At 36.5% G+C, this 19,790-nt stretch overlaps 2 long non-coding RNA genes across 2 annotated transcripts; one reads left to right on the forward strand and one right to left on the reverse strand.

Annotated features, from left to right (window-relative positions):
• The first annotated feature begins 3,795 nt into the window (after positions 1 to 3,795).
• Positions 3,796 to 16,609, forward strand: LOC113968367. The gene is made up of 3 exons (XR_003534490.1): positions 3,796 to 4,063; positions 4,136 to 4,222; positions 15,410 to 16,609. It is a non-coding gene; the product is annotated as an uncharacterized LOC113968367 (long non-coding RNA).
• A 1,801-nt stretch (positions 16,610 to 18,410) lies between these two features.
• Positions 18,411 to 19,678, reverse strand: LOC113968365. The gene is made up of 2 exons (XR_003534488.1): positions 19,565 to 19,678; positions 18,411 to 18,701 (listed from the first exon to the last, which is right to left on the reverse strand). It is a non-coding gene; the product is annotated as an uncharacterized LOC113968365 (long non-coding RNA).
• Positions 19,679 to 19,790: the final 112 nt, after the last annotated feature.

Raw genomic sequence — 19,790 nt, forward strand, 5'->3', positions numbered from 1 at the left:
CCAGGCAATATCAATCATGGTAATGGTTCATCAGCTAATACTGGGAGGTTGGTTTTCTTTAGAACAGTGTAAATTATTTAAAGTCAAGCTGTGAGTGGGCTACGTACAAAAGTAGAGATGGAAAATTTGCGGGACATGTGGCTTAGTGTGAACATGTGTGCAGTCAAACCCACTTTTCAGTTTGTAGTCTAGACATGGCCTTATGGCTTGGATTTGGAAATACTGAACCTCGCGGAGATGAAAGTAGGATTTAAATACCCTGAGGCAGATAGGTTGGAATGTGGAGAAAACCTAATAATGGAGGTTACTTTAATGTCTGCAGTATGACTGTGGTCAATCCAGCACTTTTAAATGGGGAGGAGGGAATTTTATGTCATCAAAATTTGGCAGGTACTATTCGAGATAAATAGTTTGAATCTCTAGTGACTGTGGTTTGGAAACAAAATTAAAGTTTCTGATAAATTTCTGTAAATTTTCTTTCCGAACGTTCAGCTAAACACAGCTCCTCTCTTGGAGGCAGCTGTAATAATAAAATATTTTACATTTATAAAGTGCTTTTCATCCTGAAAAGTCCCAACAGACTTTGCAAACTGCATTCAATCAAAATCACCTAAATGTGACTAAACTGCATAGGAAGCAACAACCAGACATGGAGGCACAACACATACCTTGGACCACAGAAGTTTTGGCCAAGAACATTAGACTGAAATTCTACCACTATTGAAAGAATAATACATTTTTTTATTTACATGAAATGTCCAGGACCCTGGATTTTTCAAAATACTCAGTTAATTGTAAACTTTACCACTCCACTAAGTACCTGGGAAGGTAGAAGCAGTGAAATTATTTGGTTGGGACTGGAATAGTAGTAGTCTGTGTGTCTTGAAGCTAATGCTTAGAGTGTTAGGCTTTCCTTGACAGATATATGTGGATATTAGTTCCTATGTATTGCATGCAGATGATACAGTTGCCAGGTACAAAGCCTTAAAGAGGCTGCAGACAAGCAAAAGAACTGTCCTATGGGAGAGTGATGAACTCCATGTTACTAGCAATCATTTGCCAGATTGCTATGCTCTACTAAAAAGAAAATACTAAACATAGCAATAATTAAGAAAGAAAAGCAGTACTGTGTGCAAGCAACTAATACAAGTAATAGTATCAGGTGAATGTATATGTTAAAATCATGAGCTTTTTTGTTATAATGGAAATAAAATGGAGGATATAGTGAGTGCTCTTTTTGTTAGCTTACAGAACTGTCATATAGGATTGTATTTTAGCCCAAGAATGCTCAACACAAGTTAGGACCAAAGTGTACACTTCTTTAGAAGCAGGAACTCTCCTGCAGTTTAACTACAATTGTGCATAAGCAAGGCACAATTGAGCTTGCTGAGGAGTAGTGCACCATTTAATGAAATGCTGTTAGTTAAGACTGAAAAAATAAAAGACTTAGTACGTGGCATTAGAAATACCAAATCAAATTGAAACTGTACTTTCGTATATTGAGTCAAAAGTCTCAACAAAATAAAAATTTATTTCATCAGAAGAAAGAGATTTCACTGATTCTTTGTTTAGGTACTCCATGCTACCTCACTCCTGCCAAAGGGCCAGTCCTTACCCAAGAATTTTATGTAAATTATCAATAGAACACTTACGGACAAAACACAACTCATATGGTATAGATAATAAATGTGTATATAAAACATTTTAAAATGTACATTTGCTTCTTCCCTTTCAAATTGTAAACTAAAATCTACATATTTTCCTTTTTTATCCCTTTTTTTTAATGAGTTTTTTGTAAGAATTCTGTTAAAATTGGACCAATTTCATTTTAAAAGAAAGAAATGATAGCAATTGATGTTGCTTCTTGGGACCTATTATTCATCAAAATTGTTTTTTAGTTTTCCACACATGGTCTACTGGCCAAGTTGTGTGTGTTGTTCTGTGCCACAAACTATAAAGTCTTTATATAGTATTTCTTTGTTTCAAGGATAACTCTTTAGAAAAACAGAAGAAAAATACTCTCTTTTTAAGTATATGGAATGCAAATTTTTCTTGTTTCTGAGTTTGTACAAGAAACATAAAATAAGGAAAACTGATTTTGGATGAAGGCTTTAAAAGAGCCAAGGAAAACCAGCCATCCACTTTAGTTGGTTCACAAGGATGGTTTATTTTCTATCAGCTGGACATTTATCTGAAAAAGATAGTAATTAAAGCAAGGCACTATTTTTCTTAGAGCCTAAGAATCTGAGACTATGAAAGCCACAAAAATTGATGCAAATAATTAATTCTAAAGACTACAGGTATGGCAAAATACTTGACATACACAAGAAAAGTATTCAGATGTTATTTGTTACTCTTTTTTAATTGGAAGACCAAACAGAGCATGGCTCCAATTTTGCTTCATTTCCCAAAGATTTTTTTTTTTAGATTGGAAGGCCAGGGGAGATTGCTAGGTGATTTTATACAATACATCTAGGTTCTTTTGTACTGAACTTCATTACCTGTATTTGACTAAAGAATGTGTTTCAGAAAGACACGGAAATGTGAAGGAAGACTTCAGCAGATGCAAAATCCATCTCTTCTGCTAATTTGGACATTCACCCTTGCAATTAAGAATATATCTCTTATCTGTAGCCTGATGGTTTGGGCTTTCATTTTCTGGCTGCAAAAAGACTTGCCAGCTATTATACTACCCAGCACTTTCCCTTGTAAAGGTACAAGCCCACTAGGTTTCAGTGACCTCTTAAATATTCTTTTATTTCTCTCTCATTTATCACTGTTCAGCCTCTCAGATAGTACCAAGCTGCTCTGCTGAACACAAAGGAGTCATTTTTGTCTCTAAGAATATGGCATGAGGCCTGCTATACACAGAGTACAAAATATCAAGGCATTCATGACAAAAATCTAATATAAGAACAGTGCTGTCAAATTCTCAGCAGTGTCAGAGTGAAGAATACCTTGATAAAATTAGCTGATTGCTAATTTTTCATTGAATACTGGTAATTTGTACCTCTGCACAGTCCATTTATGCATTCTCTCTAGAAACATCTCAGAGTAGAAAAATCAGATTCATTAGACCGATCTCATTGAAATGTACTGGTTTATGTATAAGAACACTGTTTTTGGTTCTAAAGCTGTACACAAATGGGAAGTTGGTGCTCTCAGAGACATGAAACAAATACGTTCCTAGAACTTGTGGGATGAAAGTTGGTGCCTTTTAATGTGAACTGGGAGCAAGGTCATGTCTTCAGGAGAGTGCTGTGATTTCACACCAAAATTTCCACCCCCTAGATGTCTATTTCTTTTGTATTTTATCAGGGCAAACTCATGAATCTGCAGAAGGCCTTAGCAATTACATTGATGCCCCACATAGCAGCAGAATGCTACGGTCCAGGTGCATACCAAGGAATAAACGCAATGAATGCAGACATTTTAAACCACTGAAAGGTACATATAGTTTCTCCTCCTGTTTCATAAGTGCTGTAGAAGTCACTGAGAAGTAAAAAACAACAAACTTTTACTAATAAACAAGGATTAAACACAAAGATTGGAAAATAATCAGAAAATCGGAGATGGAATACAGTGAATCAAAAGGTGAAGCATAGTATTAAATAAGGTGCTAAATATCTTCATATCATCATTAATCACTTTTATATCAAATTATGAACTCTACCTTAACCATTTCATAAAAATCTATGACTTAAAGCCAAAAGAAGCCTGAGTTCTTGGGTTTATTGGTTTGGGTTTTTTCTCTTTGTGTAACTGTTATTTATTTGTCACGCTAGGCCAGTTCTCTACATAGGAGGTCACTCACCACAAATCACAGTGCTGGAGAAGAGGCTAAAAGATGGATGAGGCCAAGACACAGAGCTGTGCTGAGAAATGTCTGCTGGGAAAAAGACTAATATGCGCAGGGCAGGAGCAGAGGGAGCCATGGAACCATGAAACCACCTCCTGAACTGTGATAGCTCTAGAATCTACCTCCTCATCCAAAACAGATGGAAAGGCACACCAGGAAAAGAAACACTGACGCTCTTCAAAGTTAATGAAATCAATCACAAATGTGAGTGCAGAATCTACATTGTATGTAGTCAACCTTTCTTTACCCGTGACTATGTATCTTCTCTTCCAACAGAGAAATTGCCCTTTAGCAGCAGTTCTCATTCTACAGAGGAAAGAGGAAACAGCAAAGGAGAATATATTGGTGAGAGCAGTAGCAAAGGTGAGGGGAAAAGTTTGAAAACCTGTGTAAGTTTTATTAAAACGTTGAGCGCTGTAGTTCTTGCTGACTCAGCAGATATGGTTGGGCACATGGTACAACTGAGAATCGGACCACTGATTTAAGACCCAGCTTTAGAGTCCTCATTTTGAAAAAGTTTTGGAAGTGTTGGCTTAAATATCAAGAATTTATGAAGCAGTTTGTACAGCCTATTGCAATGAGCTCCTTCAGTTTAGTTGACACATACATTATGAACAACACACTAGAGGAACCATAGATTCTATTTTTATTTCTATTTGTTTTTTCCTATCTTACTATTTTGCTAGTAGAGAATGTGATACCATATTCTTTCATAAACACAGAACCAGATTGCACTCAAATACACACCTATAGCCACATTCAGTACAAAAGCTTAAATTCTCATCTTCTGGATTTCTGTGAGATTTTTTTAGTCTGTCACATTTCCTTTCCCTATTGTTACTACAGCCTCCATGGGGTACCATAAGTGAAGATTCACCAGAATGCTCCATTGTAAGATCTTTCTTTTGTGCTGGCTTTTGTCCTGGCAGGAGATAAACCATCTCCTTCACTCTGTCTGGGACACAGATGGGTATGGGCAACATTCTTCCACTACTGAGTCATTAATCAAAAGGATCTATTTTTCCACTTTTTAGTGGCCTCCCTTTTTCAAAATTTTGTCATTGAGTAGACAGTTGAACATTTTCTATTTATATAAGCCTGATCTTTTCCTAAATCAGCTTGAATTAATTAATTTAGTGTCAATATTCTCTAAACCATGCAGATTTTCTACAGTTTCAATAAAATACAGACACTTGGGAGTTTCCTGTCTCCATTGCTCATTGAAAGATAAAAATGGGCAAAATGTAATTCATCAATAAAGAGCACTGTTTACCACTTTTTTTCCAGATATGGCAGTTTGATAAAATGCAAAATTTTTCCTTGAGCATTCAAGTATCGAAAAATGTTTGTGAGTTTCAAAACTCTGGTGTCAGTATTTGTGAAATAGCCGTACAACCGTTCCTCATTCATTCAGGTGGATCCAAAGGGCTATGTTGTGCACCACCATATGGTGGACAAATGTAGTGAAAGCATATGTTTATATTTGCAAACAAGTTCTTCTTTTTTTTCTTTGTTCTATAAAATTTGCTTTTACCTAGATATCTTACAGTTTCCCTAGGCTTATCCATTCTCATGCTAAAGGAAAGTTAGAAGCACTATTCTAATAAAAATCCTTCACAAGCACAACCTCTAAGTAACCCATACTGTCAAAGACCTCTGTGCATAAAGTACTGAAATGTAACTAATTTTGAGTGTTGTTGATACCCATGGCAGCATTTAACCACTGACATTTTAGCCTGTGCTTCTTCAGTATTTATCATGCTTTTATTCACATCACAAAGCAATCTCAAAGCATAGGAACCATGTAGCTTTTGAATGAGATTGAACTAGAAGATATGCTCCAAAAGCACACCTTATGTTCTCCAGCCATAGGACCAGGCTAGAAACACCTTCCTGAAACGTGTAATGTGGATGTTAAGTTCTCAGCACTAACCTTTTCATGGCACAAATCCTTTTCCATTAGCCTGGACTACTTAACTCATGTAGACATCATTCATGTGGCTCATCTGAACCTACTTACAGAGCAGAGACTACTTTGATGGGCTTTGCAAATCTGACTGGAAATTTCAGTCCATCCAGCAAAGTGAACTACAAATTGGAAACAAAACTGGGGCAGGCTCCTCTATGCTTGAGGATTTGTTGCATGTACCTCAGGTGTGCAATGTAGTAGCTAAGTAAAAAGCCCTGGATCAAAACTTTTCTCCTTAGTCAAACAGAGTCTGGAACAATTAACTTCCAGAATATGCCTTTTTTTTTTTTAACCCTTGGTGTGATAGGATGAATGTTTGGAGAGATTTCCCTAGAAGCAGGATATTCTACTGAATTTCCTAACAGCAACAAAAGAATTTTGAAGAAGAATTTTGAAGAAGAATTTTGAAGACAGCATTATTGATAATGTGTGTTATACATTTTCGTAGCAAATGTGGGTAGAGTCCTTCCCAAATCTTCGTTCGCGAAGCCTAGCCATGATGATGATGTTATACATTTGCCTGAAAAATATATTTTGTCTGCTATGTTTTTATTTCTCATTAAGCACACAAATAGAGAGATAGGGTGTCTTTTTTTAAATTAAAAAAATGGAGACAGAATCGCATCTGTGTGTAATTACAGCTGAAAACTTGCAGATCTATTGTGAGCTCATCCTCAGCAAAACTTCACACAATCACTCCCTTTTTATGGCAACAAATGAGTTTAATAGCCTGAACTTTTCCACATCATATATGTAAAATAAAGTGGTGTGTTAGGAAATATTATCAGCACCACTGTATTTCTAATGAGCTATAATACATTTCTGTATTCTTGTTTCTAGGTTAAGCTTGGCTGTAAATTTGTAAGCACATGCAACCATGTAGTACTTTCCCCTTATATGATACAATAAAGAATCTTAAAATACACAAGCTGTATATTTAAAACAAAGTAACCACAAATTCTTACAATTCAGAAAGCAACAATATTCCTGTAAAGAGAGGAGATAATTTACAGAAATTACTTTTACTAGGCACACCCAATTTTGACTTTTATGAGGCCCAGATAAGTAACATGGATTTCTTAAGTTATTTTAACAACAAATTGAACTATTCAAGCTTTACATTCACTTTTAGTATTAATAATGCCTATCAGATTGATGCTTGCACTTACATAAAGCTCTTAATTTCATTTTAAGAATATAAAACAGGTTTTATTGGGTCAGACCAATGGCATATCCAGGCAAGTTTTCTGTCTCCAGCAGTGGCAATAGGAGAAGCTATTTAGAGACTAACAAACCGAGCTGTTCTCAGAGATCCATTCCTCTTTCTCTTCTCGCAATACACCACTGTTGTGTCAGGGTGGCAAGAGGTACATCCTCACCCTATCACGATATTGTCCATCTATTTGTCTAATCCCTTTTGGAACCTCCTGACACAGTTTGCCCCTGAAATTCCATGTGATAGCAAGTGCCAGAAGTCCACTACTTTGTGTTTAAATAAATGCTTTTTAGATTTGTTTTAAGCTGATGATCTATTATTTTCCAGTTCTCATATTATAGAATAGAGTGAACAGAAGTTCTGCCTCTACCTCAACCATGATTTTCATGACTCTGTAACCCTTTGTCACTTTTCTTTCCAGCCTTCTCCTTTCATGGTTGAAGATTCACAAACTTTTTTGTCTCTCCACATAAGGTAGCTGCTCAATTGCATAATCATTAAAGTTCCCCTTAGAGTTACATATTTTTACCCAGAATGACAAAGCATTTTTAAAATTTTTTTGAGAGCTTCTCAGCAACTTTGGGATTCAACTGCCATACTGGTGAAAAGAAAACTGAAGCTTTTCATATTATCGATCTGATTGTTACTTTTCTAGTATGACAGGTAAATGCCCTATTGTTTATTCATAGAGGTTTAAAAAAATTACTTTGGGAGAATATAATTTGATTTTCCTCCTTACTCAAATCAACCTACTATTTTATACATAAGTATTCATTGACTTAAAATGTAATATTTTGAAGAGTACCTCATTTTTGCCATAGCAGGCTAATATATTTAGCTGTGCTTTAGTAATACTTACACTTTCCTCGAATACGCTACTTGCTTATTCCTTTAATGCATCTATCTATATCTACAGCTCTTTTAATTATATTAGGCTCTCCTGGAATGTCTTTAAAGTGTTGCTTAGAGACTTTGAATCATGTATATTCGTTGCCTTCTCTGACACTCAGTATTTCTTCTGCTCTAGCAACTTAGGCTGAACACAGGTGTTGAAAACTTTTGCTTTCATTTGAGCGGTGTTTTGTTCCACCTTGTCTGTTAGAGATTTAATTTTGCATTAGTAACTGGTATTTTGTGCAAGCACAGAAGCCTATGGCCACAGGTAGCTACCTTTTTTTCTCCCGGGAGAAAAATACAAGCATTGTGCTGACTGTTAGTGATTTATAGAAAACAAAGGCCTCATTCATTCTCATTTTAAGGTCATCGCTGTGTGATCTTCTTTGAAGAACTTGCAGATAAACATCAAGAAGGCCTCATGAATAACAATGACTAAACTGTCAAGGCAGTAATAGTATGATTGAAGAGAGCATCCTCTAAATGCAACATATACTAAGGAATGTGGAGAAAACTTCCATGTCTTACAGCTGTAATAAAATGGGAAGTGCATTTTTAATATAAAGGTGAAGTGGAATACTGATTGGAATCAAACCTTAAACAAATGGCTTATTTAGCCAAAAAGAGAGGGGGTTTGCATTTTGAATATAGCAGAGTAATGTGCAGGAAGCTTGGAGAATACAGTATCTTTCTCTGGCTCCTTTGTTCCTCTGTGGGAGGGAACTTTATAGCATTCAAGAAAATTCCTTGATGGTGCTGCTGTTTCATATCAGCACATTGACAGGATGCACAGTTTGGCACAATTGTCTATTTCTGATCTGAATTACAAATACCAGTGGTGGCAAAGATCCAAACTGACCCATGCTGGTGGAATAATTCAAGTAATTATTCAGGGAATTGTAGTGCAAACACATTTAGTTCTTTAGGTCTGGAGTTCAAAATGCTGCAAAAATCTCATGGTATGCTGCACAATCATGAGTTCCATGCTGCACACGTAGATTAATGATGTGGTGAGGTATCTCATGAGACTGAGACAAGAGACATACAACAAGGTTCTAAGGAGTGATAAACTCGGTTTATTTAATTCCTAAATAAATTTCATAGATGTGGGACACGTGAAAATTGGATGGTAAAGATTCCCATGCCCAGATCAACTAGAAATGTCATGTATACTAATTAAGCAAACAGAAACAAGAAAATAGTTTGTATGTATTTTTGAGGTGCATACAATTCACATTAAAACAGGTTTCCAGTCTCAGTGCCAGATAAGCCTAGTCAAAAAGGATAATTGATTGGTTTTATGCACCATTGCACAGCGTCTAAAGGCATTCATAATCTATGGTTGATTGCATTTTGAATATTGCCAAAATGAATACAATCCCCTCACTGTTGAACAAGATCATAATATTTATATTGATAATTGAGAACCTTGAATAATTCATAGTCCCATCACGTCTTTTCTATGAAATTAGGACTCTTTTATGTCTGAAATCAAAACCAGTCCAAATAGTTAGGATTTTGACAGCATTTTTCAATTAAAATTGTTTATTTGTGTAAGTTTTTTCTTTGTCGTATAAAGATGAAAATACATTCTCATTCTCATTTTCGACTTGGATTCAATTCAACCTCCAGGTTTTTTTATATGTTCTTATAGTAAGCTATCTGCTCTCACAGAATGAAATATTAAGGAAGTTCTTAGTTTGTGAAGCTGAGAGAACAAAACAATGTTTCCATTTAAAAATTCTTTCAAAAGTTAGTATTAAATACGAAGACATCTTTCAAGAAGAGTGACCACATTCATTTTGACAAAGCACAGGCTGAGAGAAGAGTACGTTCCTGTCTGAAAAATGTCCTGCTTTTCAGACAAGATTTGGAATTAAAAGTTATTTAAATATTTCTGATGGAACATGGAAACAATCAGTATATCCTGTGAGTGTCCCACTCAAGCAAGAACGCAGGATCACTTTTAACATACCAATTTTCAGGCACTTGAAAAATTATGCTCAGGCTCAAACTTCACTGCATGCATTTCAGTACTTTAAAAGTCTTAAAAACTATTTTATTAAAGTATCTTTCAATCCACCTTCTTTTTTCCCCCTTCCAATTGCAGAAAGCCCTGATATTTGGGCTTCAAGATGAGAGTCAGTAGATCTTAATTTTATTTCCATCACTGCTGTTCTGTGCTTTTATAATTCTGTGCTTTGAATTCTGCATTGATAAAAATAAATTCTTTAGTATAAAGCTTCAGGATTTATTGATTAAAGTATCTATTCACACAAACCAATGAGAATAATTTTGGTTACTGGGCTCACAATAAAAAGTTCTAAGGTATCTAGATATCCTAGAATAAATTTGACACCTAAAACCCCTAAGTGGAATAGATTCACTATTGCAGTATATCCAGTGAACAAGCAGTTACAGTTTGCTCATGGAAGACTTGGACAGAAATTCCTGACACAAATCTGACAGAGGAGCAATTTGGGGTCCTCTGTACTCACTGGATTTGGGGTGTAGAAGATTTTCTCAGAAGAAAATACACACAGAAGGACTGATGGAACTGGCATGTTGTGCTGAAGCTGGACAGTCTTTGTAACAAGGGGAGTCCCTTTGAGTACTGTGCCCCTGCCCAAAAGTTACCTGTGGATGTTCTCTTCATTCTTTACAGGCAGAGGAAAAGAGCACTGGGCTGCTTTGGGCACTTAACAGATGTCACAGCTGCAAATTGCATTTTCTATTGGCTAGATCAGTTTACAATCTGCCCTGCAAACTGATTTCAATTAATTCCCTTCTAGACAGCTAATTTTTCCAGCATGGCAAGTTCGATTACGAATTTCTGTAAGTGAGAGGGTTTCCAGGAGTCAGGCAAAGCGATACTAAGTTTTATAACTCAGGGTCCCTTTTGAATGTAGGTAAAAGTCTTCTGCTTTTGAGTGTTAGATAAAAAGAAGATAATCTTCCCTCTGAGAAGAATGCCATTGAAGCAAGGCAATTTTCACACAATTACATTTCATAATGGGATTGTTAAGACAGGGGTGCTTATTTCTGATGGGTTTGATCTTATGCTTATGTCTCTATTACTTAATTTTTTTCTTGCTTCTTGTCTACTCTTCCTCACTATCCTTGTGATACAAAATGACATGGGCTATACAATATAAGTGATAATGTATCACTGATGTAGATGAGTTTGCTGAGAGTCAGGGTATAATGAGAAGCTGCACGATTAAGAGTTTTAAAGCCCAACGGTGAAGTCCTGAAGGCCACCAGAGCTTTGAGGATAGCAGTGACACACTATGATGTTGTCAGGAGGCTGCAAAGGCACTTGCTCATGCTGGCTGTTCTGCGAGGGCCGTGAGGTCTGCCTGCCTTGCTGAGGTGGATGAGGATGCTTTGAGGTTGTGGAACACCATTTTGGAATTTTACTGTGGGATGTCTCAGGTGCCAGTTCCAAATACTATTTGTATCACTTTTGAAGTTCTGTGAGAATTCTGCAGAACTGCTTTCTACCTTTGTTGAAGATATTTCCAAAACAATAATTGGGACTCCTTTGGTTCTTTTAGGCAGTATGGGAGAAGATCAGAGAAAATTATTCAGGATGCACTGTTTAATTTTAGCACACACATTGTATGCCAGTTGTTTATGTATGTGGTTAGCACAGCAATATAGGGGAGTGGGGGGAAAACCAACAAAAATCCCAAACCAGAAAGCCAGTTGCAATGAAAGGCAGTTCAGCTTGTTCTTGTTTGTGGTGGGGTTTTTGCTGGTAATTATTTTGGAAAAAACCCAGTATTTAACTACAATCCCATCTACTCTGGAGTCAAATATTCAGCACTGCTTACTAGTGACCTACCACTAGCAATAAAAGGCATAAGTTTTACTGGCAGTTATTAATGTTCTAATAATATGTAGTTTAGCCTGTTCTGAGAGTTAAGATGGTACTGTATAAAAAGCTTGCAGATACATATCCAACTCCAGCAAATACCCAACAATGCACTGACAAATACAGGAAATCTTGTAGAAAACTATCCCAGTGTAGACTAGGCAATATTTTATTCCTGTCCTTGTTGAACAAAATATTTTAAACACACAAAATGCTTTGTTTCAAAGTAGCATTTTTGAAATCCAAAAGTTCAGCTGTTGCAATTCTTCTTTCCATTCTGAAGTTATATAACTTTTCTGGATCTCTAGAACTTCTTAAAAATGTTCAGTTTTAACAAAACAGTAATATTTTTTAGGTAAAAATGTTCTTATCACTTTGAATGAGCTCAAATAAACAAAAGCTGTGCATGTGTGTGTGACTAGAATTTTTTTTATTGCATTATACATATACCTTTTAATAGAAAATTTTTCTTACTTAGCAATAATAAGAAGCCACACAAAACATGGACTTCCTTGTATCAATAAGCTTTAACAAACCAAATCTGTTCCCTCAAGGCAAACAATCAGGTAGCTCTGACACCTGCAGCTACTGGAAACATTCATCTAAGAAGGAATCAAACTGGTGGAAGCCTGAGGAAATATACAGTAAATGGATTGAAAATACTTCATCTGGTGCTTACAGATTGTGCAATCATGAAACATTTTGCTAATAACCCCCCTAGAACTCACTAAAAGTTAGCTTACTGTGGGGTTAGAGCAATTATCAAATATAACAAGAGGAAGAAATAAGAGGAGAAAGCAGTATTATGGATTAAAGCTGTGTTTATGCATCAAATATAAAGGTAGAACAGTACTCTAAGATGATAATTTCTTTTAAGTTCTGCTGGTATACACATCTAGCACTTTTTTAAAAAAAAAAGTTTTCCTGTAGAAGTGGAAATGGCCTCTATTCATATGTGATTTTGTAACAGTGCATCTTTTTAAAAAGAAATTGCAAACTCATCCTGACAGACAAAAAGTCAAATTCTCAAAGGATCAGTGTACTTAGAAGTCCAAGTAGTTCTCTTTGTAATCCATATTGTTTGAACAATTCCTCTGCATCTGACAGTTTTGAAGAGTCTACATTGTGCTCTGCTATAGTGACTGTTACTTGTTCAAGTTTTCCACCACTTTTACAAATATACTGTCAAGTATCTTCCTCCCCAGTACAGTTTTGTGACCTTGAACTCATATCTTTGTTAGTCATTGGCCTAAATAATGCCAATTCACATCAGTACACTTACCATACCTCTACATATCGTTGCATGAAAACATTACGAAAAATGAGAACAGAGGCATAAGAAAACTTTAATCTAAATTTATTAAACTGTCAGTGAAGTCATCATGCTTACCAGCTGTAGAAAAACCTCTGAAGTCAGTCACAACTGATTCAGTAGTTTGTAAGAATCTTGACGTTCATGAAGCTGCTTTTCAAGCACCTTCTTCTGCTTTCCACCATTCAATGTTACCTGCTCCCTTCTTCTCCAACATGACAGCAAGAAGGAAGAAACAGAATCAGAAACAGTTGTGGAACACAATTATGCTATTTTCATTCTGCTGCTAAATGTCAATAACAACTAATTTATGAATGTGATTACATGAACATAAGAGAAAAACAGTGGACTTGATTCAGAAGGTCTGTTCCAAGCTTCGAGCCTATTTTCCATGCAGGACAGTACTGTAATGGTGGCTTTTGCTATGTACAAAAAGAGGCCACTGAGAATTAATCCATTAATTGCCTTTTATACACAGCTACACTGTCCAGATGTCATTTGATCCTACTTCTTTTACAAGCTTTAGCTACTTTTTAGCACCTTTAACTTAGCTACAGAACTGAGTATATGGCAATAATTATACAATAAGAATAGTCATAGTAGTAACGTAGTATAAGTAATTCATTCACACAGCCTAGGTCAGTAGGCCTTTGATAGACTAAACAAAAGTTACATGATCTCAATATATCGAATCAGTGAGGCAGATGAGTCAGGGTTTTTCCCACGGCAGAAGGCATGAAGAAACAATTTCAGTGCCCGGTAGCCAATAAACATAAGGTATCCCATTTTTAGATTAAGATGCGTGATTAGTATTACATAAATAAAGATTTTTTATATAATTCAGATAATAATTTTAAGAGTTCTGGTATTGAGATTGCACTCCCTTTCCCTTTAATGAATGTACATGCAAGTTCTTACATGTATAAATTCAAACTCTTCTTCAAACTTCAGTTTTATTTTGTATTGCACGTAATCATTTGCATCTATTTAATATTACACTATGAATTCACTACAGGATATGTATTTGCCATATTATATCTTCACAGCATTAAGTGACCAATTAAGTTATTACACTTGCTGCTGTCACTGGGAATGCCTGTGATCTCTGAATGCATTCCCTGAATGCTTCTGGTTCCACAGGTAGCGTTCAGGGGCCAGCAATGGACACAGGCCCTCCAAACCCCAATGTAATTCATTCAGACCTGCTTTTGTGCATCTCTGTGTGGCAGAGTTTTGCACCACATAAACACGGCCCCACTGCCAATATATAAAGAAGACAGAATAGCAGAAGTTTACATCTGAAAATTACTTTGGCAGCCATGAAAATTAAAATGAAAAGTTAAGGGCTTTTTTCAGTATCTGCAGGTTATAAAAGCAGCCCAGTGACAAAAAATTCTCTGAATTAATAGGGACACTGCCATCAGTCATTGGTAAGAACAGTATTGACTTCTACTTATAGAGAGCTCTGCAGACATTATTCTTCTGGAAAACAGTTATTACTTACAAGTTAAGGCAGTCAACTTTGTTAGGAAGCAGTATTAAAAGTTTTAAACATGCACAATATGTTTTTATGAAAAATACCAACAATGTTACTAACTTGATTTCAAGTATTGAATACAGAAGATTTACTTATGTGACTAATAGTGATACTTCTATAGTAACTTCTCTATTAAAATATCTTCCCATTAAGCCTCGGTCATTCGAAGCTTGCACATTATAGAGAACCAAAAATTCCAGTTATCATGTTCTGGATAGCATATGTGATTATAGCAATGGAGATATATATTTTTTATATATATATATACATATATATATATATATATATATATAGGATAGATACAAACCATTGTGGAAGTGCACATACAATATTTTGAAAGATTAGGATGTAAATTTCTGAGACAAGAGTAACAGGATCACTTGACATAATGATGTTGTTTACAAAATGTTGTTTACAAAATGTTGTTTACATACCCATAACAGAGCTGCAGCAGACAATAATTTCTTTTCTGGCTGATGATGAGACTTGGAAGTCAATCTGCAGGAACACCCCAGCAGGCAGAATGGCCAGAGAACAAAGTTAAGAGTTGGCTGTGTTGAAATGAAAGATATGTCCAAATTGTGCTGATAGAAACATAAGACAGTATTTATATATATCTTGGAACTCCTCTCCAGCAGGCCTGTCACATTTTTGGTGGTGGTGGTGTTTATTCTCCAGGATAGTATTCAGTTGTCAACTCAGAGTGAAGCTGGATTAGAACAAGGTAGTTCATCCATATGAACAGGGTCACTGGGATGTCGTCAGTGCCATCCACAAGATTAATAGCATGAGCGAGAGAAGTGATTCAAATTCCTGAATGGTTCAGACAGTGTGGAGTATTTGAAACATCTGCGCAGGGCTTGCAGCTACTGGACCTACAGGAGAACTGCACTCCTCTGGAGGAATAGCTGGAATGCAGGTGGGATATCCTACTGATCTTTCCTCAGGCTTCTGCGTTTCACCTGATAAACACTGATAACATATTTCCGGTTACAAGAAGAAAAAAGGAAATATGCATTTATCTACAATATTTTTCATTTCACTCTCCGAGTGAAATTTATTTAACAACCCCAAAAGCAAATTAATTGTACTAATTTCTAAGTACATGAGCAATTTTAAATTTGTCCTAGATAATATGGGTTTTGATGGATGTTCTGTAAGTACGCAGAACTGCATAAACGTGTGAGATGGAAAATAATTCTGTAGTAGGACCTACTTTCTTTGGGGAGTTGGACTAGATGACCTCCAGAAATCCCTTCCAACATAAATTAGTTGATTTTATAAAATAAAAATGCAGTTTTTAAAAACACCTTCTGTGAAAAAGCTATACAGCACAGTACCTTTGATGAGAAGTATTTAATCACAGGAGATAATAAAGAACTGTGTGATCACCCTACTGTAATGTTGTATATTGTATCAATTTCTTAAAAAAAAATAAAAGGAGGGGTGAGTGCAATCTTACTACTTTATTTTTCACTGTTAAATATTTTTCTTTTTACAGTAAAAAATGTGCTCTAAAAATGCAGTTCTTGTCAGGGAGATGCACTGAAATTCACTCAACATTAAATTGAGGTCAATAAGACTACAAAGATGAGATTGATATGCAAGTAGTTTAAATTTTCTGTATGAAAATAGATCTTACTTAAAAGATTTGGGACATTGCATGAAAGAAAAATCTCTACTTGTATATTGAGAAATGGAGACCTTCAAAAAGGTAATTTTTAGAAATTATACAGGACTTGAAAAACAGAAATTGAATATAAACCCTGAAAAATACAGAGCAGTTCTAATATCATAGTCAAAAAACAACTGAATTCTGAAGATAATGAACTTTGGTATTTAAAAATATCATGTCAGACATTGGTTTTAGCATGTTCCATCTTTCGAAGCCATTTGAACAACAGATTAAGTCACGAAGAGCTATTGTGCTATCAGTTTTCCAGTAAAGCCCTGTCCAAATCATTGGGAAGTAAAAAAATGGCAGAATGATTTAGCGCATCACCTCATTATTGTCCAAGTTTCACTTGCTAGACTGGGATAAACCTCTTACGTATTTTCCCAAGAGAGGATGGAGAATGTGGGTGACTGAACTAGAGAGCATTCAATGAGACAGGTTATGTTTTAAACCAGGTTTAATCTGAATTTTACTATCCAAACCAAATCCATGTTTCTATAATATGGTCTCTAAAGTGATACAGTGACAATCTCCTGTACCCTTTGTGTGTGGTTGAAGCATGGACATACCAGGAGGCCTCCAAAGTAGGGAAGAAAAGGTGTCATTCTATGAGCCAGATGAACTCCCCAAGGCATCTGTAACCTGCTGGTTTACCAAAGTAATAATCTCCTGTTCTGCCCTATCCCCTTTGTCAGTAAAAACAGATCTATCTGTGCTTTCCCCTATTTTTATGTTCTGTTATCAAATACTATAAGGTTGCAACTGTGTATCCTTATATAAGAACATTAAGTATTTTTACTGCATAAATATAATGAGAACTTTTTGGAAAAACATGTACAGTAAGTCAATGATTATTCTGAGTAACCTGAAGGACATGTGATCATTTCACAGAAATTTCACACAATATTCTGAGTTGGAAGGGACCAAAAAGGATCATCAAGTCCAACTCTTATGTAAATGGCCCATACGGGGATCAAACCCACAACCTTGGTGTTATTAGCACCATGCTTTAACCTCATTTGATCATTTATGGATAGCAATACAGGAACAGGACTAAATGGGTGACAGATTATGCATTTTGGAAACAAAAAAGAACACCAAGCTAGTGTAAAATATGGTGATAGTTCAGTCTGAACAAAAAAAAATACTCATTTTCTGCTCAAGTTCCTTTAAACTTAGTGGGGATTTTAAGTAACAATTTGCAGATGCAGAAAGAAAAAGATATTAAATTTACTGAATTTTAAAGTCTCCATTTAAAGTCTCCATCCAGACAAAGTCTGTAGTTACCAGTTAAAAGAGATAAGCACCTCAAAATCCCAAAACATATCTGAACAAACCTCAATGTCCCACTTCTGTGACAGAACGCACAAAATACTTTCCAGTGGTTCCCTCCCTCTCTCTCTCCCTATACTTTATTACTGAATTTGCCTGTCCTATCATGTTAATTGGACTAGTTGATATGTCACTGTTATTATCAAAGTTTTCTTTATTAACCGTCTTGTCTTTTGCAATTCAAAAATGATAGATCTGTCTTGTTGATTGAAAACACTGAACTTGAATGTAGAATGAAAAAAAATACGGATCCCTGTACCAGTTTCTTCTTCTCCATTGATTTCCTCTTTTTATGATTTTAAATACACTAGAGATATTTTTAGAAGCTAAAATAAGGTATTAAAGACATTTCCGTTGTCAGTTTTATCCATTTATGATGTCTAGTCTTTCTTAGTTGAGGTTTCTATTTGTTTAAAGCTACCTAGCTGAAATGGAAGCCACCCACATAATTTTTCCAAGAAAATTAAATATTTGCAATATAATACTTGTACTGTAGTTCCATTCCTCCATTACACATACTACATCTAGCTTCAGTGGTCTGAACAAGCGAAGGCATGCACATAATTAATTCCATGAGGGACAGCTTATTCATATATTTGCACACACAAGTCTTGTTCTTTGTGTATCAGTTGCATATAATTTACAATGTCTATTTCTGCTAACGAGTACTCAGTGTAAATTAAATTCTAAATAAAGCTCCAAGTTTTCAGACATATTTTTGTTGTTGCTTGATCAAACATTTTCTATTGTCCTACATGCACATGAGTGCGTGCACACACACATAGTGGAAATGGCTTTTTCTATTCTTCAGCTTGTGCTATGCAGTAAAATGGTTATAAAAATAGCAACATGGCAACAGTTGCTTGCACATGTGGATGTCATAAACATTTTGTGTTCCTTTACAGCCAAATTCAATTCAAGGCGCTGTCGCAGCAGTGGGCCTGCTCCAGGAGCCGGCACGGGAGAGGGTCTCTCAGGCACCAAGGTGATTTGCAAGTTGCAAGGGACTAACACATACGGTGTGGATTAGCTGTAAATTAAACACACAAGTGTTTTCTTTATAAGTGACATATATATAGGAGGAATTTCTTCACATAAAGGGTGATTAGACATTGGAATGGACTGCCAGCGAGGTGGTGGAGTCACCATCCCTGGAGGTCTTTAAGGAAAGACTGGATGTGACACTTAGTGCCATGATCTAGTTGGATCACAGGTTGGACTTGATGATCTCATAGGTCTTTTCCAACCTAATAGATTCTTTGATTCTGTGATTCCAGGGGCGTGATGACAGGTCTTGTCCCCCCCAGCCCTGCCTCACCCTCACCCACCACGCAGCTCACATTCCTTTCCCACACATATACATAAATGCACACAGGATCTGTGCTTTAAAACAACCAACCAACCAACCAACCAAAAAAAAAACCACCACCAACCAACCATAGGAATGTTGTTTTAAAAAAAAAAAAAGCACCCTTTTTCAGGATTGTGAGTAAGTATGACCCAAGGGGCTTCCCAGAGGTATCCCAGTTCCCTCTCAGCTGTTGTTCCCCAGGGCCTTCCGTCAGCCCACCCTGGTCATCTTCCTGAGCGCCAGCTCCCTGCAGAGGTGCCCCTCGCTCACTATGGAGCTCCTTCCCCCAGCACAAAGCCCTGCCTTGATTAATGCCCAGGTTTGAGCTCCCATTTCAGTGTTACACCATTTCTACTGTGTCCAGTTCTGTGCCTCTCAATTCAGGAACAACATCGACGTGCTGGAGCGTGTCCAGAGAGGGGCAATAAAAGGTGGTGAAAGGTCTGGAGCACATGTCCCATGAGGAGCAGCTGAGAGAGGCGAGGTTCTTTGGGCTAGAGGAAAGGAGGCTCAGGGGTGACCTTATCACTCTCTACAACCACCTGAAAGGTGGGAGTAGCCAGGTGACGGTCAGATTCTTCTCCCAGGCAAACAGTGACAGGACAAGAGGACAGTCTTCAGCTCTGCCAAGGGAGGTTTACATTGGATGTTATAAAGAATTTCTTCACAGAAAGGGTGATTAAACATTGGAATGGACTGCCCAGGGAGGTGGTGGAGCCGCTGTCCCTGGAGACTTTTAAGGAAAGTCTGGATGTGGCACTTAGTGCC

The sequence above is a fragment of the Neopelma chrysocephalum genome, unplaced genomic scaffold (assembly GCF_003984885.1).
Source record: "Neopelma chrysocephalum unplaced genomic scaffold, ASM398488v2 Primary Assembly neopelma1_67, whole genome shotgun sequence".
In the NCBI taxonomy this organism is placed as follows: domain Eukaryota; kingdom Metazoa; phylum Chordata; class Aves; order Passeriformes; family Pipridae; genus Neopelma; species Neopelma chrysocephalum.